The 23,690-nt window shown below is 42.7% G+C and overlaps 1 long non-coding RNA gene and 4 other non-coding genes across 5 annotated transcripts; all 5 read left to right on the forward strand.

Moving 5' to 3' along the window:
• Window positions 1-2,703: 2,703 nt before the first annotated feature.
• Window positions 2,704-2,819, forward strand: LOC126984901 (U5 spliceosomal RNA). The gene has a single exon (XR_007738202.1). It is a non-coding gene; the product is annotated as a U5 spliceosomal RNA (small nuclear RNA).
• A 6,890-nt stretch (window positions 2,820-9,709) lies between these two features.
• Window positions 9,710-9,872, forward strand: LOC126984916 (U1 spliceosomal RNA). Its single transcript, XR_007738217.1, has one exon. It is a non-coding gene; the product is annotated as a U1 spliceosomal RNA (small nuclear RNA).
• A 3,499-nt stretch (window positions 9,873-13,371) lies between these two features.
• LOC126984626 (uncharacterized) lies at window positions 13,372-20,528 on the forward strand. The gene is made up of 2 exons (XR_007737151.1): window positions 13,372-18,435; window positions 19,027-20,528. It is a non-coding gene; the product is annotated as an uncharacterized LOC126984626 (long non-coding RNA).
• Window positions 14,311-14,503, forward strand: LOC126984933 (U2 spliceosomal RNA). Its single transcript, XR_007738233.1, has one exon. It is a non-coding gene; the product is annotated as a U2 spliceosomal RNA (small nuclear RNA).
• LOC126984897 (small nucleolar RNA U3) lies at window positions 17,089-17,286 on the forward strand. The gene has a single exon (XR_007738199.1). It is a non-coding gene; the product is annotated as a small nucleolar RNA U3 (small nucleolar RNA).
• Window positions 20,529-23,690: the final 3,162 nt, after the last annotated feature.

Genomic DNA, 23,690 nt, shown 5'->3' on the forward strand with positions numbered 1-23,690 from the left:
ATTATTATTTTTTTTTTTTTCGGGGGGGAGTATTTCGTTAGGGATATACCCCAAGACATGTGAGTTTCGTCTTCACTTCTCCCCGGCTCCCGCACTACGGGGCTCAAACCATGCCCCGCCATAGCACGTAAAGGGTTAATGTAGTTTTACTTCGCCTCCTCATGCAGAACTTAGAGAGCCATGACCAGGACCTCCAACGTTTCCGCGAGAAGTACAGCATCATTAGCAAAAACAAGATCAGTGGCCTTTCTTGATGTCCCCAACAGCTGCTAAGAAGAAGAGTGTATCAAGACACCTCCATCCGAAATTGACCTCTTTTGGCTACTCTTATCTGTTTTCTGTTGTGGGAGCGGCAAGTAGCGGGTTTTTTATTTTCAGTTTTGTTGCCCTTGAGCCGGCTCTTTTGTTGTAAAAAGAATTACTATTGAAATGGCTCGCCAAAGACAATTTCAGGAAGTTTAACACACACACACAATTTTTTTTTCATCTTACAAAGTAAAACAAGTACAATGATGTCGATGAGCGCACGCACAAATTGAATTTGCCTCGCGACAGTCTCAACCAACAGTCTCTCATTATGTCAGTCATCTCATTATGGCAGTCAACATCGTTTTCCTCTTAACGGCTTCTTGGATTCAACCGGCATGTTTTGCTACACGAAGTTCAGTAGTTTCACGGAGCGCTTATATCATTTTTGGGGATGAGCTTCAGGATGTAGTTGTGATTTAATTATGTGTTCTTGATAGTACGAGTGTCTAATTTTCTCTGGAACCCCCCAGTCTCGTGTATTATTATTAGTTTCTTCTGATAGACGGTCTTATAATAGATAACTACTACACAAAGTAACACAAAGGAAGAACAAACAACAGCAGACCTGCTGGTCCTTACGAGGTTGTTTGTGACAAGCTACACTAACTATCTAATCAAAGGTGGAAGATGAAGGACAGCAAAGGCGAAGGCTCCTCCCCACCCACCCCAAAGCTGGCAGGAAAGGAAAAAGAACCATGCAGCATGGAAAAACTGCATGGAATTTATGTAGGAAAGAGGAAAGAACTACCATTACTGCTACCACTAACCGGGCGATAAAAGCGGACAAGGACACCAGTATTCGAAAGAATTTAACGTTATTACGACAATGAGTAATATCTTAGTTGCTGGTTGGATTCAAAACACTTGTCTAATCTATTCTTGAAGGCCGTAACTGTTGTACTATCAACAACATCACAAGGTTGAGAGTTCCAAACATTAACTCGATTGAAGAAGAAGTGTTTAGCTTCGTGCGACGAGAATCTTTTCCACATCTTCAAATTGTGATTTCTTCTTGTTCTATTTGATCGATCAATTGTAATCTTCCGCATTAATATCACTGAATCCTTTGAACATTTCAAACACTTCTATTAGATCGCCTCGCATTCTTCGTTTTGATAGGCTGAATAAATTTACTTCTTTAAGCCTTTGTTCATATGACAAATTTCTCAACCTAGGAATCATCTTTGTTACTCTTCGTTGGACCCGTTCCAACTTTTCTATGTCTTTTCTGTAGTAGGGAGACCAAAACTGTACACAGTACTCTAGACGGGGTCGAACCAACGAATTATACAGTTTTAATATTACTTTTTCCGATTTATTATTAAAGACTCGTCCGATGAAGCCAACTAATTTGTTTGCAGTTTTAACTACCTCTGAACAATGCTGACCGGGCTTTAAATCGCTTGATATAGTGATTCCAAGATCCTTTTCTTTACTTACTGCAGAAAGTTGTTGGCCATTCATTACGTACCGAACGCGATTGTTATTTTTTCCTATGTGCAACACTTTACATTTGTCAACGTTAAATTTCATTTGCCATTGATTGGCCCAACGTGCAAGTCGATCTAGATCTGATTGTAAAGCTTCTTCGTCGAGTGTCGCAGTTACTTTACTAGCAATTTTTGCGTCATCAGCAAATTTTGATACTTTGCAAGTGAGCCCATCATCGATATCATTAACATAAATTAAGAACATCATGGGGCCAAGCACTGATCCTTGAGGTACGCCGCTTTTGACATCGAGCCAGTTAGATGTAACACCGTTTAAAACTACTCTCTGTTTCCGCTCAGAGAGCCAGTCCGCAAGCCAATTGTGAATGTTACCCGAGATACCGTGCGCCAGTAGTTTGCTGAGCAATCGTTGGTGGGGGACCTTATCAAATGCCTTTTGAAAATCCAGATATATGATATCTACTGATCTGCTTTCATCGAACACCCCAAAAATATAGTGAAAAAAATCAAGTAAGTTAGTCAAACACGAATTATTGCGAATTATTTATTATATTATTTTCTTCGAAGAATTTCACCATATTGTCGCGAATGATAGTGAAACAACAACAATAAAACCCTCCACCCGAAGTATGGCCTGCATGTTGAGACCGTAGTTGTGTATAGCAACGGGAGGCTGGAGTGGCGGCAGGTTTGCGGGCATGAAGGGCGCGCTTGTTGTCTTGATGACAGAATTAGCCGCTTCCGTCAGTGTGTCGGGAAAGGACGTCCTACAGTAATCAGTTCCACTATGCGCTGCGTGGAGCAGCAGCCTGCCAAGGGGACAGGAGGCCCCGAGGCAGCAGGCCAGCATGTGCAGTTGGCGCCGCGGCCTTCTAGCTCGGATGTGACCCGCCTGTTGGTGTTCAGCGCGAGACAGTTTGGCGGAGATTCTGCTGCGATGTGGCAACTCTGGTTTCCCTTCAAAACGCATAAATCTTTCGCCTTTTACTAAAGATTTCCGTGGAGGGGAACAACTCAATGAGTCTTATATAATTTTTTCTTGGCCCACTTAGTGGGCCTGATATTACGCCATGAATATATACCAATTAGCCTCCGTGTTAAAAGGTTTAATCCTTCAACACACAAATGGAAGATGCCAGACTGTGTAAATTGTATCCCTTGTGTAACCTCATGTTAATTAGATAGTCTTGTAGAGATTTAGTGTACTAGGTTCAACCCAAAGTTTAATAATTTCTTATATCCTTCCCAGTTTCAAATAGTCTGCAGTCAAATACTAAATAGTCTGTGGTAGGGAAGGGGGAACCGAGTACTGCCTGCAAACCGAGTAGTTCGGATTTGATTACTTTTCAAAACCGAGTACTGAATGATTACTTTGCTCTGTCGACAAGCTAACGTCTTCTATTACTGGCCCGGTGTGGTGTCATGAGACATCTGGGTATCGTGAGACATCCCATCCTGAATACATACATGAATTTCCACACAATACCGTGTCTTTCGTCGACTTCTTGTCGAGATCTGTCCCACCCAAGTTTGTTTATTTTATTATAAAAGCAAATGATGACGCATGTATGTATATAACTAGGATATCAACAATCACCCAGATCACGAGAATCCAGATCTCGGTGGTGAATAGAACGCGGGTTCTCCAGCCAGATCAGTGATCTAAGACGGATCCTTGTTAATAGAAGAGGGATGGCAGTCATATCACCTGGCTAGAAGGAGAGGGGGGGGGGGTTTAGAGGGTTGCCAGAGATTAAAATTGTTCATATTCGTCTGAGAACAGATAACATTTACGTAGACTGCTGAACTATAATGTGACTTACCAAATTACTTACTCCTGCTCTATTAGACCATCGTCGATCGATCGATTGAATCCCCCTAAATGTTCAGTTACTCTTTCAAAAGTTTTCTGTTTAGTAAATAACTTAATGGTATTCTCAACTAAAACGTTTTCTTCATTTTTCGTCACGATTAAGTGGGTATTACTCACAAATATGTATATTATTTACCTATTGATTGTGCTATGTAGTTGTCGAGTAATGGGTAGATTCCCGATAAATTCTTGTTTGAGCTGCGATCTTGTGTTGGACGTGCAAGCCTGTGTTTGCCGCTTCTGGGGCGTAGAGGGCGTGCTTTTAGGTGACAGGTCTCTGGCGTCCGACGGAGACATCGTTAGACGGTTTTGGGTGTCTTGAGCACTCATGCGGGGTTTGTTTAACTTTTTCTGACAATATCCCTAATATGAATTTTGATTTAGGGCGGATCGTAGCAGCGCACCTGTAGTCAAGTCTCTCAAACGTTTTCTGTCCTGTCAGCAACTTCATGGTGTTCTCAAGTAAATGCTTTTGCAAAGTTCGCCTATGGTAGGTTTAGACTCAAGTATATGCTTTTCCAATTAACAGTTTCACTTGATGTTTTTTTAAGGAGTAGATTCTCGGAAATCTTGTTTGAGACACGAATTAAATGTCGGGATGATAAACCTGTGATGGTTTGTTCTGGCGGTAGAGGGCGTGCAGGCAGGCAGCGGACCTCACTTGGCCCATGGAACTCTTTTTACATTGTTGATTCATGTTCTCACTTGAAGAGCTTTATAATGTTTTTGACAGTAATAAAAATCAGAATTTTGCTATTATTCATAGGGTAGTAGCGTCCGCCTTAGTGATTGAAGAATAACTTACTTGTTCATAAGGAAGAGTTTGTGGAGCGCGCTTGTAGAGCCTGCGGTGATGTGGGTGGCAGGGTTTGGCGTGGAATGTGTTCAGTTTCACACGTTGAAACATATAAAATTTTGGCAGCGGGGGACATCCCGCCTAACCTACATAAATATATGCTAGGTAGGAATATAAATGAAATGTGCAGAAACACCTGTCAAGGTTTCATTTGATGTTTAAATGTGCCATGTATGTACTACTTACTTTACTTTCCACTCCCCCCTCTTCTTCCCTTCCCCTTCTTTTCTAAAAAAAAAAAAAGGGGGGGGGGGGCTAACAGGGTATTAGGCTTTATTAACAGGACGGTAACCAACAGGAGTGCTGAAGTCATCCTCAGACTCTATTTAGCGTTAGTTGGGCCACACTTCGATTATGCTGTCCAGTTTTGGTGCCCCCACTACAGAATGGACATCAACTTGCCAGAATCAGTTCCGAGGAGAATGACCAAGATGATTCAGGGGCTGAGGAACCTCCCATATCAAAATAGGCTGAAACATCTAAACTTGCATTCACTAGAAAGACGAAGAGTGCGGGGAGATCTGATAGAAGTATTCAAATGGGTCAAGGGTTACAACAAAGGAGATATAAGTAAAGTACCGAGAATTAGGCTGTGTTTACACCAAGCGAGTCGCGTCGTGTCGCGTCGCGTCGCCTCATGACGATTCATGACGTATCATGAATCGTCACCCCAGTTATAACACTGATTTATATGGGTTTTTGAAAGAAACCGTTTACACCGGATGCGTCGAGTCACATCACGTCGCGTCGCGTCGCGTCGAGTCACATATAGGGCTGGACCTATTTTTGACGTCAGTCACAGCGAGTCTGCCGTGGTGTGTTCAAGCATACTGATGGAACTCCTAATCAACTTAGTTCAAGAGCCCCCTGCTATATATGATTCCAGTGACCCTAACCACCGAGATCGTGATGTCATCGCTGCTTTATGGAAAGAAGTTTTCAGTTTTACGTATCATCCTGAAGCATGCACACCATCCACTCAACCATTCATACATATGTACATACAATGCACACTGTGTTGAGATTGGGGCCTATCACAAAGCTATGTTAGTAGGACAAGGGACAAGGGGGAGTGGGTATATTCATATACTTAATATGTATATTTTCAATATTTGTAAATAACAATGTACACCATTCATATAGTATCCGTTACGTTCAGTCATACTCAAGCATACGCCAAGAAATTATACCCGTCACATAAAACATGAAGTAAATCATAACTCGCTGATCCCTTCTGGGAGGAAAGCGGCTCACCCAGACACACGAACATCAACTTAATTATGATAGAAAAAAAAACTGCAAGAAAAGAACTAAAAAGAAAAGAAAAAGAAAAGGATTTGAAAAACGCCAATAGAAAATAAAAGAAAGTAAAAGACCAATGGAAAACAAAATAAATAAGATAAATTAATTAAAAAAAAAACGAAAACATGCATCCATTCTTCATGAAATCAAATGGGTCATTGAGTACTGACTTGACTCAGGTTGACGCAGTCGGTGTAAACGGAGTTGCGTCAGTATGAATCGCCTCAAATGACTTGACGTGACTCGACTCGACGCGACTCGCGTGGTGTGAACGCAGCCTTAGCCAGCAGGATAGAACACGCAGTAATGGATTTAAATCAGAAAAGTATAGATTTAGGAGAGATATAGGCAAGCATTGGTTTTGTAATAGGGTGGTGGGGGAATGGAATAGACTCAGCAATCACATAGTTAGTGCTGGGACGATAGCTTGTTTTAAGAGTAGACTGGATAGCTACATGGATGAGGATGGCAGGTGGCAGTGAGGTGTGGGTGCAGTAAGGAGACGGTACTGGAGCGTACGCCCGTAGGCAGTAAATTTCCGGGTCAAAGATTATAAATTATATTTTTCAGACTCCATCATGATAAAATGAGCAACTTTTCTTCAATAAATTTTCCTGTACGTTGCACCAGTAAAAAGTTGGAATTTTGGGGGAATCATGGAATTGAAGCCAAACGGTCAGTCCAAATAAAGATCTGATTTTACAGTAGAGTTATAAGGATGCTTTCCTACAATTTTTATTCAATGCCTACAATTTTTATTCAATGAGATTCATTCAAAAATTTTTTAAAAATTACAAAAATTATTTTTCGAATTTTACTGCAACTTTGGCTCTCTGTAGGCAGTAAATTTGCGGTTCAAAGATTATAAACTATATGTTACAGACTAATCGTGATAAAATGAGCAACTTTTCTTCAACATTTTTTTTTTCTGTACGTCACACCAGTAAAAAGTTAGAATTTTGGGGAAATCTTGGAATTCCAGCGAAATGCGACAACCTTTAAAACTTATAACTTATAAAAAATAAAAAATAAACGGATTTCACGGCAGGGTGTGTCAGAAAACTTTCTGTACAACCCCTTTTATGACGTATTCTCAGTTTTGAAATTAATTTTCCGCTGAGTTTTGCGTTCAAGGGGGATCTCCAGAGAAAACTATTGCGGTCAAAGGGGGTTAAGTTGCAAGACAAGCAGCATACATTGCATATGAGGGCTTTTCTTCGGGAGTGCTGACGCCCCTCCTTGCTCTTCACTCCTACAAGAGTGTTCGGTGTTGACACTGACTCATCACTGCATATACTTTCATCTTGTAACTATGGTAATTTATCCATCGTCGGCATAATTATACATGTTGCATTATGTAAGATGTAAATAAATAAAGAAGTCAGTTTTCTCTGAAAATGCTGCCCTGCAGTTTAGTTACTCTTTCAAAAGTTTTTTGTCTAATAAGTCACTTATGGTATTCTCAGCTAAAAAGTTTTCTTCATTTTTCGCCCCGATTAAAAGTGGGTATTGCTCACAAACACATATTTATTATCTCTTGATTGTGCTATGTGGTGCTCGTGTAACCCGGGTAGATTCCCGAGAAACTTGTTTGAGCCGTGACCTTAGTGTAGGAGGTGCAAGTCTGTGTTTGCCGCATCTGGGGGACGTAGAGGGCGTGCTTGTAGGTGACAGGTCTCTGGCGGCCGACGGGGCCGTCTTTAGACGGTTTTGGGTGTCCTGAGTGTCGTGCCGTTCATGGGCACTCTTTTAATTAATTATGTAGGTTCATTATACCTCAAAGTAGAATTAATTGTTGATCATTTAAACCACAGAGTAAAATTAGTAGTTTATTCACCCGGTCTTATAAGGCACCATTATCGCACACAGGATCATCACCTGCCCAAGTAATATAGGTAACGCGACTTAAATAATGTTACTTGAGGTAATTATTGTTTAGAGATTCTGATGGTGAACTAAGGGTCGTAGGACAGGGTCCACTTATTAGAGGTTAGCTTACGTATCTTACATCACTAATTACACTTGTAAATACCATGAACACAGGTTAACATTAACACCTTAAGCTAACATGCACACATGGGAATAATTGTTTCCACCCACACGGGGAAACACAGACTCCACCATTCCACACCTTAATAAATTAAACTAGTGAGTGTTTGCGCTTATTCATTGTTAATTACCCCTGAGAACGACACACATACCACCCTTTCGGCCTCTCCTTCCTTCTTCTCTTCAGTCTTCACACACCCTGCCATAGGCAATCTCCCACAATGCAGCTTCAAAAGTGTTTACGGCTGCGTGCTGGCCTTGGTCTTGGCGACGCCCAGCTTCCCATCTCTCAGGTTTGCCTTTGGCGCACCTGAAAGGGGCGATGTCGCTCGTGAGAATCCAGTTTCAGTTATAGTATTATAGCCAAAGTGAGTTGAACACCTTGAACAGCTCTCCTCACCTGAAAGGGACGATGTCGCTCGTGAGAATGAGCTTGCTCCCACAATCTAGTGCGAGGAAGGGGCGTTAGTCTCGGCCCCAAAACGTCTTGGTGTGACGTCACGGAATGACAAACTGGTTGCAGGTTAGGCCTGCTTGAGACCTGAGAGGTGGTAGGCCTCCAATATCAATATAGGGTCACTGGTATTTTATTTCCATTATAAATATTTACCGTTCTCCCGCAATAATTAAAAGAAGGCAGATTGACCACTTTTGGCAACGATCGATACCCTGTTTTGACCCCTGACACCTCTGAAATTTGTTGACACTACTGATTGTAGGGGAGATATGGGACCTCTTTGTTTCAGCACCCATCTCTTCCTCTCTCTCTCTCTCTCTCTCTCTCTCTCTCTCTCTCTCTCTCTCTCTCTCTCTCTCTCTCTCTCTCCTCCCATACTTTTTTTTTCTCGTTGTGGATCTCTCTCTCTCTCTCTCTCTCTCTCTCTCTCTCTCTCTCTCTCTGCCATGAGAAACCCACATACATATATAACTGGTTGTGCAAACATCCCAGGTTAACTCTATTTACATGAGCACTCCTGCGGTTTTTTTTTAACTATTTCTGACAATAACCAAAATCTGAATTTCGATTTATGGCGAAAGGTAGCAGCACACGCTCTGTTGCATAAAAAATAATAAATAGACAAATAAATAAATAATAAAAGAAAGTTAAGGGTTTTTCCTTTTTCGAGTGGTAATTCCTCCGTGCGTTTACCGTGTAAATTATGTATCCAAGTATGTGCATGTAATGGATGCAAATTACGGGCATCATAAATGTTGTATAGTACAATAAATTAACCTCTGCAAAAAAAAAAAAAAAAAAATCACTCATACCGGATACAAGAGTGATTTCGGTGTTCACACTGACTCCCATCACGCTACAATAAGCTCAAATTTTCAAATATGATCTTTAGCAGCAAGTTTCTTTGGAAATATTTACCTGTAGTCAAGTCTCTCCTCAAACATTTTCTGTCACGTCATGAACTTGATGGTGTTCTTAACTAAATGTTTTGTTATTTTCATCACGAGTAAAGTTCGCCTATGGTAGGCTTAGACTCAAATATATGCTTTTTCAATTAACAGTTTCACTTGATGGTTGTTTAAGGAGTAGATTCTCGGGTATCTTGTTTGAGACGCGAATTAAATGTCGGGATGATAAACCTGTGTTGGTTTGTTTTGGCGGTAGAGGGCGTGCAGGGAGGCAGCGGGTCTCACTTGGCCCATGGAACTTTTTACATTATTGATTCATGTTCTCACTTGCAAAGCTTTACAATGATTTTGAGAGTAATAAAAATCTGAATTTTGCTATTATTCGGAGGGTGGTAGCTTGCGGCTTATTGATTAAAGACTAACTTATTTGTTCATAAGGAAGATTTTATAGAGCGCGCGTGTGAAGCCTGTGGTGATGTGGGTGGCTGGGTTGCTGCGGTAAGCATACTTACCTGGCACAGGAGATACCGTGATCATGAAGGCGGTTTTCCCAGGGCGAGGCCCGCCATTGCACTCCGGCGGTGCTGACCCCTGCGATTAACCCAAATGTGGTTAACTCGAGTGCGAAATTTTTGATAGCGGGGGATTGCGTTCGCGCATCCCCCTAATAACCTCATGATGTAGTTAGTATTGGTGGGTGGGTACTATGTACTCAGCATCCCTCCAGGAGAATAAAGGATAAGCCGGACTGGAGACGGCTGAGTGGAACCTGCCGAAGTATCATGCCAGAAAGCAAGGTAAAGTTGGGGTAGTAGTAGTAAATTTATTTTTATCCCCTTGGTCTCCTTCACTCAAGGTTTTATAATGCTAAAAGCATCGTCGCGCTTCTTGAAGTCACCCTGTGTCCATGTCTCAGCCATACAATAAGACAGGGAGCACAGGTGACTAATGATTCGAGTTTTTGTACACTTGCATAGATATCAACAACGCCATATACCTTCTTCAAAGATTTACCCCTAGTATCACTAGGTGAACGAGGCCTTGTCCGAAGACTGCCCTTTAAGAGGGAAAAGATTGCTCCCTCCCTGCACGGGGGAGCACGGTCCTTTGCCAAAGGCGGCCCGTAGCAGGGTGCCGACAGACCGACTCTATCGGCGATCAAAATCTAGCCGACCAAATCGGTCTCGACGAGGACTGGCGTGTCTCTGTCATATACCCATGTCGACCGAGTCCATAACACCGTGGGCTAGGCCAATCTTTCGAGTGTGGCAAGACTTGTTGCACTATGTAAAATATAAATTAATAAATAAAGTGTGCGTGTGTGTGGAGGATGCTATGCACTACACTGCCAAGGTATGTGAAAGTTTTAATGACCTTGACTTCCTCACTACATACATGAACAGACTAGACTGTCGCCCAGGAAGCCTCCAAATGACTGGATCTTGGTTTTAGCCCGGGGGTCCTTAATTCAGTTTTACTTCGCCTCTTCGTCCAGCACTTAGAGAGCCATCGCCAGGACCTCCAGCGTTTCCGCGAGAAGTACAACATCATTAGCAAAAACAAGATCAGTGACCTTATTTGATGTCGCCAACAGCTGCTATGCAACGATTTTGATCAGCAACTTTGCCTAATACCCAATCCGTTTGTAAAAAGTGCTGAACTGTCCAGCCTAAAAGCCGGACTCTGCAGTCACCATATTTTTTATTTCAGCATTATGTATCTCGTTCGATCTGGTTCGTTTTCTTGTCCTGTTTATATATATATATATATATATATATATATATATATATATATATATATATATATATATATATATATATATATATATATATATATGCCGCTGGACGAAATAAAATTATTGTTATTATTATTATTATTATTATTATTATTATTATTATTATTATTATTATCATAGTCCTTGCAGCAATCCCACTTGGCTGCAGAATGTCCCAGAGTGCCTCACGATGCACTGATTCAAAATCCTTTTTGAAACTGACAGACTGCAAGTAGCTCCTGTCGAAACTTGAGTTGGCATTCCACAGGGACGTAAGCGGTAGGATCCGGTCATTTGTTTGCTTGGAGATCTATAAAACTTAAATTAGCAAGTGAGAACGACTTCGCATCCCCTTTCCAGATAGGGATAACCAGCCCCCATTATTTCCAGTTAGAAGGAATAGCACTGGACTGCCGTATATGACAGACAGCACTGCATGCTACCATGGATCATGGCTTTACCCTCATTTTTCACCATCGCTGATATTTTAGACCCCAGCTACCGTCCCACCCTTGAACTTCCTCTTTTGCTGATACATCAATACGGTCATCCAGGTATTTGAGCGTCTTCGTAAAGCAGCTCCCGCGCCGTGCTGGGCATCGCTGATGAGTTGTTGTTTTCCCAGGATGCTTTCCATTACTATTGAAATGGCTCGCCAAAGACAATGGCCAGAAGTTTAAGGTCGTTTGTGAATTCCCAGTCCTCCTTCACACACACGCACACAAACACTTTATTTATTTATTTATTTACATCTTACATAGTGCAACAAGTACAATTATGTCGACAGTCTCAACCAACAGTCTCTCATTGCACTTTATGGCAATCAACATCGTTTTCCTTTTTACGGCTTCTTGGATTCAACCGGCATGTTTTGTTACACGAAGTTCAGTAGTTTCACGGGGCGCTTATATCATTTTTGGGGATGAGCTTCAGGATGTAGTTGTGATTTAATTATGTGTTCTTGATAGTACGAGTGTCTAATTTTCTCTGGAACCCCCCCAGTCTCGTGTATTAGTCAGGGTTGGATCAAATACTGATTTTTTATAAGTCAAATACAAATACAAATAGTTTTGTTCGGAATTCCAAAAATACAAATACAAATACAAATACTTTTGTTCGGGATTCAAAAAATACAAATACTTTTATTCCTGAATCTAAAAATACAAATACTTATATTCCTGAATCTAAAAATACAAATAAAAATACAAATACTCCTATTTCAGATTTCAAAGATACAAATAAACATACCCCTGAAATTATGCAAAAAAATATGAAAATACTTTTTTCACAAGTTTACACTTCACATATCATAATTGCATTTTATCATCATTAATGCTCGGAAGGTTTCCGGGCCGAGTTTTGCTCGCTCAGGAGTGTAAAAATTGCCTGCCTTACTAAACACCCTCTCGGATGGTGCCGACGTTGCACAGCACCATAGAATATTCTTGGCCTGCATGTTGAGACCGTAGTTGTGTATAGCAACTCCTCAAAGATTTATCCCCTAGCATCACTACGGGAAACGGGCCCTTGTCCTAAGTGCAAAAATGCTCCCTCCCTGCGCGGGGGAGAACGGGCTAAGCCGATTGGCGGCCCGTTGCAGGATGCCGACAGACCGCGCGCCTCAGACCAGCGCCAGCGGCTGCCGCCCATCCTGCAGGAGACTGCCGGCCCCTGAGGCAGTGTGAAGCCAAGGCCGCCCTCACGGTCCGACACCCCCCGACACAGGTCCTCCTCGAGGTGCTACGGGCGGCACCTCCCCCACGGTGACCAACGCCCGCACCCTACAGCCGGGCGACGTGAGCCGCGCTGACAGCGCTGCCACGACACCACGCCGCTAGCCTGCACCGCCACCGAACACCCCCGACAGCGGCGGGCCGATGCCCGCTTTCTCCCATATTGTTTCCGTGTATTTATTATGTATCAGTGCATGTGCATGTAATGGATGCAAATCACGGGCATCACAAATATTGTATAGTTGCACAATAAACCTCTACAAAAAAAATGCCGACAGACCGACTCTATCGGCGATCGAAATCTAGCCGACCGAGTCGGTCTGTCGACGAGGACTGGCGTGTCTCCTATAGCAACGGGAGGCTGGAGTGGCGGCGGGTTTGCGGGCATGAAGGGCACGCTTGTTGTCTTGATGACAGAAATAGCCGCTTCCGTCAGTGTGTCGGGAAAGGACGTCCAACAGTAATCAGTTCCAAAATCCAATAATTTCTGATGTCCTTCCTATAGTTTCAAATAGTCTTTGGTCAAATGCTCAAGTAGTCAGTGGTAGGGAACTAAGGGAAGGGGGAACCGAGTAGTTCCTGCAAACCGAGTAGTTCGGTTTTGATTACTCTTCGAAACCGAGTACTGAAGGATTACTTTGCAGCAGATCATACAGGGATGGCAGTCATATCACCTGGGAAGAGAGAGAGAGAGAGAGAAGGGGGGGGGGGGGGGTCAGAGGGTTGCCAGAGACGAAAAATTGTTCATAATCTTGTGAGAACACACACTGTCTAACGTGCCATGTGAAATTCAAACAATATTAAATTTTCTTCTTATTTTCAAAGAGCCACAGTACTTAATACCTGCTCGAGATAAACCAAAAGGGTCAAGGTCTACAGATGATATTAGGACATCTGTCGGTAGGTGAGGCAGCTTGCTATAGAATACACATAAACATATTCCGCGCCACCAGTGTTGCGCAGAATTCATGGTTTTCAACTGTGATGATGAGTTTCATTTCGCTGACTGAAGAAAAGTTACTTTAATGTTAATGTTAATGTAATGTTAATTACTCCTGCTTTATTAGTCAAGCGTCGATCGATCGATTAAATCCCCCCAAAATTTAGTTACTCTTTCAAAAGTTTTCTGTGTAATAAGTAACTCAATGGTATTCTCAACTAAAAAGCCTTCTTCATTTTTCGCCACGATTAAAGTGGGTATTACTGACAAACATACATATTATTTACCTGTTGATTGTGCTATGTAGTGCTCGTGTAACGGGTAGATTCCCGATAAATTCTTGTTTGAGCTGCAGTCTTAGTGTAGGAGTTGCAAGCCTGTGTTTGCCCCTTCTGGGGCGTAGAGGGCGTGCTTGTAGGTGACAGGTCTCTGGCGGCCGATGGAGCCGTCTTTAGATGGTTTTGGTGTCTTGAGGACTCTTGCGGGGTTTGTTTAACTTTTTCTGACAATACCCCATATTTGAATTTTTATTTAAGGCGGAGGGTAGCAGCGCTCAGGCCGGTGTCTACAGTGTAACAGTCTAGAGCATTAAGAATATTTCGTGGTAAGCGTGTGTGTTGCTGGCGGCGGTAAACGGGGCGTTCGGTTGGTGGGCGGTATCGCTTCTCGGCCTTTTGGCTAAGATCAAAGTGTAGTATCTGTTCTTATCAGCTTAATATCTGATACGATCCCCATGTGGGATCTACGATATTAATCTGATTTTTGGACTATGGCGAAGTGCTAGGGGCTTGCTCCACCTTTGCCGCGGATCGGCCCGGTATTGCAGTACCTCCGGGATCGGTCCACTCCCCCCAGGGGAGGAATAAACTCGATCATGATAATTGCCTAAGGCTATGTTCTTAGGTACCGCCCTCGTGATGTGGCGGGCTCAGAAGGCAACGTCACGGCTCCTGAAGATGTTGCAGACCGCTCCTCCTAAATGCTGACCACGCGCTGCAGCACGCCCTTCTGCAGGGAGCGGAGCGTGTGGTGTGACCTGACCGGACACTAGGGTGGCCCCCTGACACTCCCCCAGCGGCGGGCCACTGCCCGCTCATCAACATAATTTTAGATTATTTTCACTATGCAAGATGTAAAATAAAGAAGAAAGTTTGCCGGAGATCGGCCCGGTATTGATTACCCTTGCCTTAATGTTGGGTCCATGCTCCATCTGCCGTGGATCAGTTCACCTTTGCCGGGGATCGCCCCGGTAATACAGTACCTTCAGGGTCGGTCTCCACCCCCAGGGGAAGAATAAACACTCGTTGCAATGTTATACTGTGGATCGGGTAGGTATATGATCCGTGTGAGTGTCTTCGCCTTGCACGAATCGGCTCTTTAATCAATCACGGTTCGTGTAATCAAGGGTGGAGTGAATACAAAATTGTGTATTCGAATACTTCAAATTCCAACGAATACGAATCGAATTCTAATACACTGAAAAGGTTTTAAATCATATAGAAATACGAATACTTAATGGAAGTATACATGAACACTTTTCATTGAAAAATACCTTGATGACTCCGGAAGACGCCGCACCACTGTACTCACAATATCCCATTTGCAATAGGATAGTAGAGAAAAAAATCTGTAAAGCCTGTATCAATCTGGACAATCAGTGGCAACTCAGCGAGTCAGACTCCAGACGCTGTGCTGCCAGTCTGCGAACTTATTACATACACCAACCAGCAAACAGTGCATAAAAAAAAGAGAAAAATGGGTTTCTTTTTTCGAGTGGTAATTCCTTCGTGCGTTTCACTCATACCGGATACAAGAGTGATTTCGGTGTTCACACTGACTCCCATCACATTACATTTAGCTCAAATTTTCAAATATGATTTTTTCTTTATCAGCAAGTTTCTTTGGAAATATTTACCTGTAGTTAAGTATCTCCTCAACCGTTTTCTGTTAAGTCATGAACTTTATGGTGTTCTCAACTAAATGTTTTGTTATTTTATGATAGTATAGATTCTCGGGAATCTTGTTTGAGACGCGAATTAAATGTCGGGATGATAAACCTGTGTTGGTTTGTTTGTTCAGTGTGACAGATGAGCACTGAGGCCAACTTTACCTACCTTTCATTGGAGATTATTATTATTATTATTATTTTATTTTTTATGTTAGCCTTATTTTAGTTCACTAAGGAATGTGGATTTGTTAGATTTATTTAGTATTGCTACAATAATTGATTTTCTATTTACAGGGAAGGTAGCATATTCAATACTGCATTCTGCAAAATATACATTGTGCTATGTATTTAGTAAAGATTATTCAGTAATAATGACAAATAAGATCATCATTTAAAGACTAATAAATATGGAACACTAAATACTACAATGTAGGAAGCAGACACTATAAAAAAAGAATAATCAGTATTAGTTTCCTTTAAGCTCTCATTCCATTCTCCATCATATCAACTGTATGTATTTTATTCACCCGGGGAGATTTTGGTTATACTAATCATTGGGTATAGGCCAGCGTGGCCAGGGCAGGTTAGACTATATTTTCCAGGTTTGGTTAGGTAGTAGTAGTGAATTTATTTACTGTATTTACAAAAGTAGTGAATTTCTTTTCAACTTACATTGTGCAAACAAACAAATACAATTATGCAGCTGAGCAAAAAGAGGTGTTCCCTGTACCTCAGTGTCCATGTAGCACTTGTTCAGCGAGTCGGTTCCTGTGAAAACGTTTTGAGTGACAAGGAAGGTTGGGGTGAAAAGTCATCTTCGTCTCAGCGCCTATAAGCGGGGAGCAGGCCAAGCCGCAGAGGCTCTCGGCTGGCCCGGGGAGCCGCCCTTCCGGAGCTTTGGGATGCTGCGAACACTCCTGCTAGGATTTTTTAGCTTTTCCTCTCAGAGACATTGAGCCGAATTATATCTCTGGCGGCTGGTTGCGCCGCGCGACCCGTTGAGTAAAGAGTGACCGTCAGGCGAATGAGGAATATTTTGTGATGAGCGTGTGTGGAGCTGGCGGCGTCAGCACACACATACACACTTGTTGTATCATAATATTAACAGCAATAAAAATTCAATATACAATTCAGATTGAAAGTTATTTATGGTTTAGGCGTTGAAAACGGCGGAACTGCACAACAGCACAGACTGCGGTGGAAAGTTCTTTATTGTAGCTGACAACCATGGCAGAAAACCTGCGCTTTTCAGGGTAACTAAGTCTTTTAAATAATATGTTTTGCGAAAAATGTTGATTTGTTTGCAAATCAGTGCTTATGATTCCAAAATTTGCATATGATTATACAGCAAGTCCACTTTAGTTCCATAATTTATCCCCACAAGTCCCTCTCAACACCGGCTTGGGGTTATAATGCACACAGGTAATTTTTTCACCTGCCTCCTGTTGCGCCGTAGCGTATTGGGGGCCGCCGCGGCCCGGGGAAGGTATGATCATACTTCATAGGATCACTTCTATAGTATGACAGCCAAGTTCCCTGACCGAAACTTGGAGTGACCTCACGCCACGATGGCGAGGCTAAGTGTCCGGCCCTGAGCGGGAAGCTGCCCCGTGGCCTGGCCAGGGGCTTGAGGACCGTCCACCACCCGTTCGCGGGGCGTGGCGGGCCGAGCACAGGCTGAGTGGTGGAGGACTATAGAGGATCTTCCTTTTTTTTGATACTCCTCCCGCATGGGAGGAAATAATACCTAATATCTTCGTTCCCCCGAGCTATCTCTAGGCAGTTTTGGGTGTTTCGACTTTCAAGCACTCGTGCTTGAAATTTGATTTAAGGCGGAGGGTGGCAGCGCACGGCCTGGTGTCGGCAGTGTAACAGTCAGATCAGAGTATGAGGAGTATTTCGTGGTAAGCGTGTGTGTAGCTGGCGGCGCCGCGGTTGGTGGGATCTACGATATTAATCTGATTTTTGGGCTTGGTTTACCTTTCCTGCGGATCGGCCCGGTATTGCAGTACCTCCGGGATCGGTCCACTCCCCCACGGGAGGAATAAACTCATGATAATGTTATGAGGTGAATGAAGGAGGCATGATTCATGCGTTAGTGCTTGGGCTTTGCTTTGCACGGATCAGCTCTGTAATTTCGTGTCTCTGGGGTAGCCAGAAACGTGACATATATTATGCTAAGATGAGGGCCATATGCAGTGGGGTTGCTTCACCTTTGTCACGAGTCAGCCCGGTCGTCTCGCAACTCCGGGATCATTTTCACTTCCCCAGGGGTGAAAGAAACAAGATGAATACGGATATTAGTCCATCGTGTGTTGTTCACCACGGCCTGATCACGAGCTGGACTTATCGCTACCTCTCTCCCGATTAGTGCAAACTCAGCATAGTTGATCTGGGTATTGCTAGATGTGGGGGTGTGAGTGTCTAGAGAAAGTAACCTTGAAGCTGCATCTGTGATTTTTTTTCTTTAAGTGCCGATTCCTTCCCTGCGCTTCGCTCATACCACAAGTGTTTTCGGTGTTCATACTGATTCGTCACCTTATATATAGCTTCATTTTTTTCAAGTGTCATCTTTTCTTGATCAAGAAATACCTTTGTCCCATCAGTAACTTCAGGGTATGCTCAACTAAAATGTTTTGTTCTCTTTTCTTCATGAGTTAAGGGGCTCTCACACATTCCCGGTCCCGGTCGCGACCGTCCCCGACGACTCCCGATAAGCCGGTCACCGGTCGACCGGCTGTAAGATCGGGGATTGTCGGCGGTAGACCGCGAGTGAACACCTGTGTCTGACCTGGGGATTAGCAAGAGAGGAAGGAGGAAAACGAGGAGGAACAGGTAGGAGCGAGGGATGAAGAGAGAGGGAGATGAGAGAAAGGAGGAAGAGGAATGGGTGAGAGAATATATATATATATATATATATATATATATATATATATATATATATATATATATATATATATATATATATATATACAGTAGCTTCACTTCACCGCGAAGACGTATGTGTAGACATACCACACGTTTTATGTCACTTCATGAACTTGATGGTGTTCTCAACTAAATGTTTTGATATTTTTCATCACGAGTAAAGTTGGCCTATGGTAAGTTTAGACTTAAATATATGCTTTTCCAACTAACAGTTTCACTTGATAGTCGTTTAAGGAGTAGATTCTCAGGAATCTTGTTTGAGACGCGAATTAAATGTCGGGATGATAAACCTGTGTTGGTTTGTTCTGGCGGTAGAGGGCGTGCAGGCAGGCAGCGGCCTCACTTGGCCCATGGAACTCTTTTTACATTATTGATTCATGTACTTACTTGCAGAGCTTTTTAAAGTTTTTGACAGTTATACAAATATGAATTTTGCTATTATTCGGAGGGTAGTAGCGTGCGGCTTAGTGATTGAAGAATAACTTACTTTTTCATAAGGAAGATTTTGTGGAGCGCGCGTGTGGAGCCTGTGTGCTGTGTGCTGCTGCAGCGCGTCAGGCTGGGTTTCTGCGCCAGGGAGGAGCTGTACGACGGCTTCCGGGGGCAGGAGTGCGACCACTGCGGGAGAAACAGCCGCCACCCTCTGCTGCACTACCTCCTGTCCTGCCCGGCCACCGCCACCCTCAGAACACAGTCGCCAACACTCGCCCAGCCTGCAGGCGGCGTCCTCCTTAGCAGACGCGAGGCCAGGGCGGCCCATCTCGTCCGCCACACGCCCAGGGAAGTGATGCTGCGGGTGCTCAGGGCGGCACCCCCGCCCCGTTGACCTGACCTGCCCGCAACACGCTCACCACCACAGGAAGAAGTCTGTGAGCAGCACAGCGCCCACACCGACACTCTGATTCCCTCACCGGCGGGCTGGTGCCCGCTTTGCATATAATATTGTATATGTTTTTTTTTTTTTTTTTATTTTTTTTTTTTTTTATTATCATGTAATGTATGTGATTTATGTGCAATATACCTTTAACTGAAGAGTTCAGCCTTAGAGATAGATGAGACGGCAGTGTTGCCGTCAGGACTGAGGAGTGGAGGGAAAGATGAAGAAGTGAAGTTGGAGGAGATGTTTTTGGCTAGATGCCAGAAGTCACGGGAAGAGTTAGAGAAAGCAAGGTTTTGACATTTTCTATTAATGAAAGAATTTTTGGTTAGTTGGAGAATAGATTTGGCACGATTTCGGGCAGAAATGTAAAGTTCATAATTAGCATTAGTTTGAAGGCTCTGGTACCTTTTGTGAGCTACCTCTATATCATTGACAGCACGAGAACAAGCGTAATTAAACCAAGGCTTTTTAGCGTGAGGAGTAGAGAAAGAACGAGGAATGTATGCCTCCATTCCACTTCATGACATAATAACATGCTCTATAAATACAGGAAAAGTGCCCTTAGAGTGGAAGAGAGTGAACATTGTACCAGTTTATAAAAGTGGAGATAAAACTGAACCATTAAATTATAGACCAGTCTCTTTGACAAGTGTAATGTGCAAGATCTGTGAAAGTATAATAAAAAACAATGGGTTGAACATTTAGAAAAGGGAAACATGATAAATGAAGGACAGTTTGGATTTAGAAAAGGGAAATCGTGTGTCACCAATTTACTATGTTTCTACTCAAGAGCAATAGACGTGGTGCAAAAGAGAGAAGGCTGGGCTGAGTGTGTTTATCACAATTTGAAAAAGCTTTTTACAAGGTTCTGCACAAAAAGCTAATCTGGGAATTACAGAAATGGGGAGGAATGGGCAGAAAGGTCATTGAGTGGATGAAGGATTACTTAACCCTTAGAGTACGGGTGGCAAGATATTTCTATGGATGGTGTGCACAGGGAAAATTTAGACATTTAAAAGAGGTGGAAATGGTGTCTTTCTTCTTTCCAATAATTGTATACTCATCTAGTATATATGGTGGTGTAATAAAACTTCTCTCCTAATAAAATAAAAAAAAGTTATGACAGCCGAAAATATTGCGCATTTTCTTGTGGCCGTGATGCGTCGCGTGGAAGCACCCCACTCGCTCTCTCTCTCTCTCTCTCTCTCTCTCTCTCTCTCTCTCTCTCTCTACTTGCCCCCTTCTCCTCTGTCAATGTCACTACCGTAGCAGTCATCAGAGTCACTGTCACTTTGATTCTCCCGCGCTCTACTTCAGCCCAGAGCAGAAGAACTGCTTGACGCATCACGAGACATGCCAGGTGTATTCTGAACAAAAGTAGAAAATGATCTGTGGCCTTCGGTAGGCTGCGTTCTGGAGATGAATGAGTGTGTATGGATGCCAGATGCCTCCACCATTCTTCTGCGTCAAGAACTGGTGGTACATTTGAAACGCAGGGAGCGTAGAGTGATGATTATATATATGATCCCCGTACGGGTGGGGCGTGTGGCAGCGCACTTATATATACGATCGCCGTAATGTAAGGGTTAACAGGAAGAGAAATGAAAACGGTGATTAGAGAAGAGTTTTCAAATTGGAGGAGAGTAGAGATTGGAGTTCCTAAAGGCTCAGTTGTGGCACCAATACTGTTCATAATATATATAAACGATATCCCGATGGGTATAAAAAGTTATATAAGTCTTTTTGCAGACGATGCAAAGTTAATAAGAGAAGTGAAGACGGAGAAAGACTGTGAAGAACTGCAAAAAGATCTGGATAGAGTGTATAGATGGAGCCAGTTCTGGGAGATGAAATTTAATGCAAACAAATGCCATGTTATGGAAGTGGGGAAAAGTAAAAAAAGACCGAGGAAAACATACAGGATGGGAGAAGAAAACTTAAAGGTGGTACATGAAGAAAAAGATTTGGGAGTAACGATGCAAGACACATTATCCCCAGAAAAGCACATAAAAAAGTTATTTGGAGAAACCTACAGGATGTTGCAAAATATAAGGGTATCATTCCATTATATGGAAAAAGAAATGATGAAGAAAATAATAACAACACTAATAAGACCAAAACTTGAATATGCTGCAGTTGTGTGGTCACCTTACAAAAAGAAGGATATCAGAACGTTGGAAAGGATACAGAGAATGGCAACTAAAATGGTCCCAGAACTCTCAAATATGACGTATGAAGACAGATTAAGAGAGATGGACTTGACGACACTGGAACAAAGAAGGGAGAGAGGAGCATAGCTGGGCACGAAAACAGAAAACCTTATTTCCGGTACCCGATAACTGACAATGGACAACCTTATCGGTGATAACCGATATTTGTTAACTGAAGACACATATAGGTGATTACCGATACCCGATATAAATCCACAATTCCGATACTAGTTAGTGATAAGTCCGATAGGCGAAAACGATACTATATTGATATTTCAAATAAAAAACATAGATGAATTCAAATTTTCATTATCTGTATTTTAGAAAACTTCCAAAACCAGAAAACCACACGTTGACACGAACATATAGATGGTAATACTAGAAACACCTGAACCGGTGTTGTGCTGTTTGGCGTCCCCACCGTCAAAACAAACACTGGTCTCTCGTGAACTGGCCCATCACTACTTATTCAGTTATTCTTACTTATCACCATTAACACTTTAACAGTCACTTCAGTAAAGAAGCACTGAAGCACTGGGAACCAGAACACTGGCATTCACTCCGCCACTCGAGACCCAGCTGAGAGGCCACGCGCCACACCGCCACGTGGTAACACAAGCCGCTGGTCTCTGTTTGCGCTCTTTACAATGAGATCACAAATTTCAGGCAGTGAATAATCATTTTGGGGGCAAAGTTAAATGATTTTTCTCTTTGATATAGTGATTTTTGAGTCTAACAAAAAAAATAACCTAGTGTTTTAACGTTGATGATCTAAGTATGAAATCTCTTCACCGAAGATATTTCATACCCTGAAGATTTTTCATACAACACTGGGCGCCTGGGCCACGCATGCGCAGTAGGGAGGAGACAACGTTTTTTATGAGAGGCGGAAAAAAGTAGCCATTATCGCTAGTTTGGTTACAAAAGTAACGAAGATACCGATATAAACATAAATAAGTAGCGGATGGCCGATAACCCGATTTTGCTTGGGCATAAAGCGAGTGGCGAGGCGTCGGCACCTCACTTTCCTCACCACTCAAGCTACCACTATCGATTATATATATATTCTTTATCAAGGTCACTATCAAACAGGACAGCATGAGCATAGCTCCGTTCCTGTAAATCACAAGGTAAATACAACTAGGTAAGTACACACACCGCTGAGAAGCTGTATGAAAAAGACGTGGTCTGGGGAGTTCCCTCCTGGGTTGTGTCGTCTGCAAAAACTGGTTTGAGTTTTCACAGGGTCTGGGGGTGCTCTGAGTGGGCCCGTCTCCCATTTATAGCATTTAAACCTGGTGTAGGATGAGTGAGGAGGATGAGGGGTGGCAGACACCAAAAAGAAGAGGAAAAGGAACTGGAACAAGACAGAAAGTGCGAGAGGGAGCTGTGGGAGGTTGTGAGGATAGCGAAGAGGAATGTTATGAACATTTTGAGCCAAGCTTTTCTGGATTTGGTAATAAAGAATTGGCTCTGAACAGAAGTGTTGTTGATGGAGAAGAAATTAAATTTGTGGATCGGAAGAGTCAAGTTCATGGAGGAGGAAGATATGCAAGGTAAGAAGATGCACAGTGACTTACAGGCAAGAGTGAGAAGTCTTCAAGACAGGGAAAAAAACTAGTTCAGGAAAATGAGGAGTTGAGAGAGAAGTTGGCAAAATATGAAAAAATGATGAAGGAAGGACTAGGAGTGGTAAGAAAGGAAAATGAAGACCTGAAAGAGATAATGGGCAAGGAAGAAAAGAGAGTAAGGGAGGAAGTGTTGGATGAAAGGAAGACCTGGACAGTAGAACATGAAAAAGCTAATGTAGACTTCAAGGAAATAATTGAAAGACAACCGACAGAAGAGAAGGAAAATGTAGGAAAAGTAGTCAAAGTTTTGAGAAAAAAAAAAAAAATCTAATAGGGATGTGGTGGACAAGGAAAGTGTAATTATATTTGGAATGAAGGAAAAGAATATAACGTATAAACCAAAAAGGGAAAAGGAGGAACTGAAATTAGTAAAGGACCTACTGAAGAACCTGAATGATGAAGAACTGCAAAATCTGGAGGAGGAGGTGGAAGAAATCATTA

This window comes from Eriocheir sinensis, chromosome 57, assembly GCF_024679095.1.
Source record: "Eriocheir sinensis breed Jianghai 21 chromosome 57, ASM2467909v1, whole genome shotgun sequence".
Classification (NCBI taxonomy): domain Eukaryota; kingdom Metazoa; phylum Arthropoda; class Malacostraca; order Decapoda; family Varunidae; genus Eriocheir; species Eriocheir sinensis.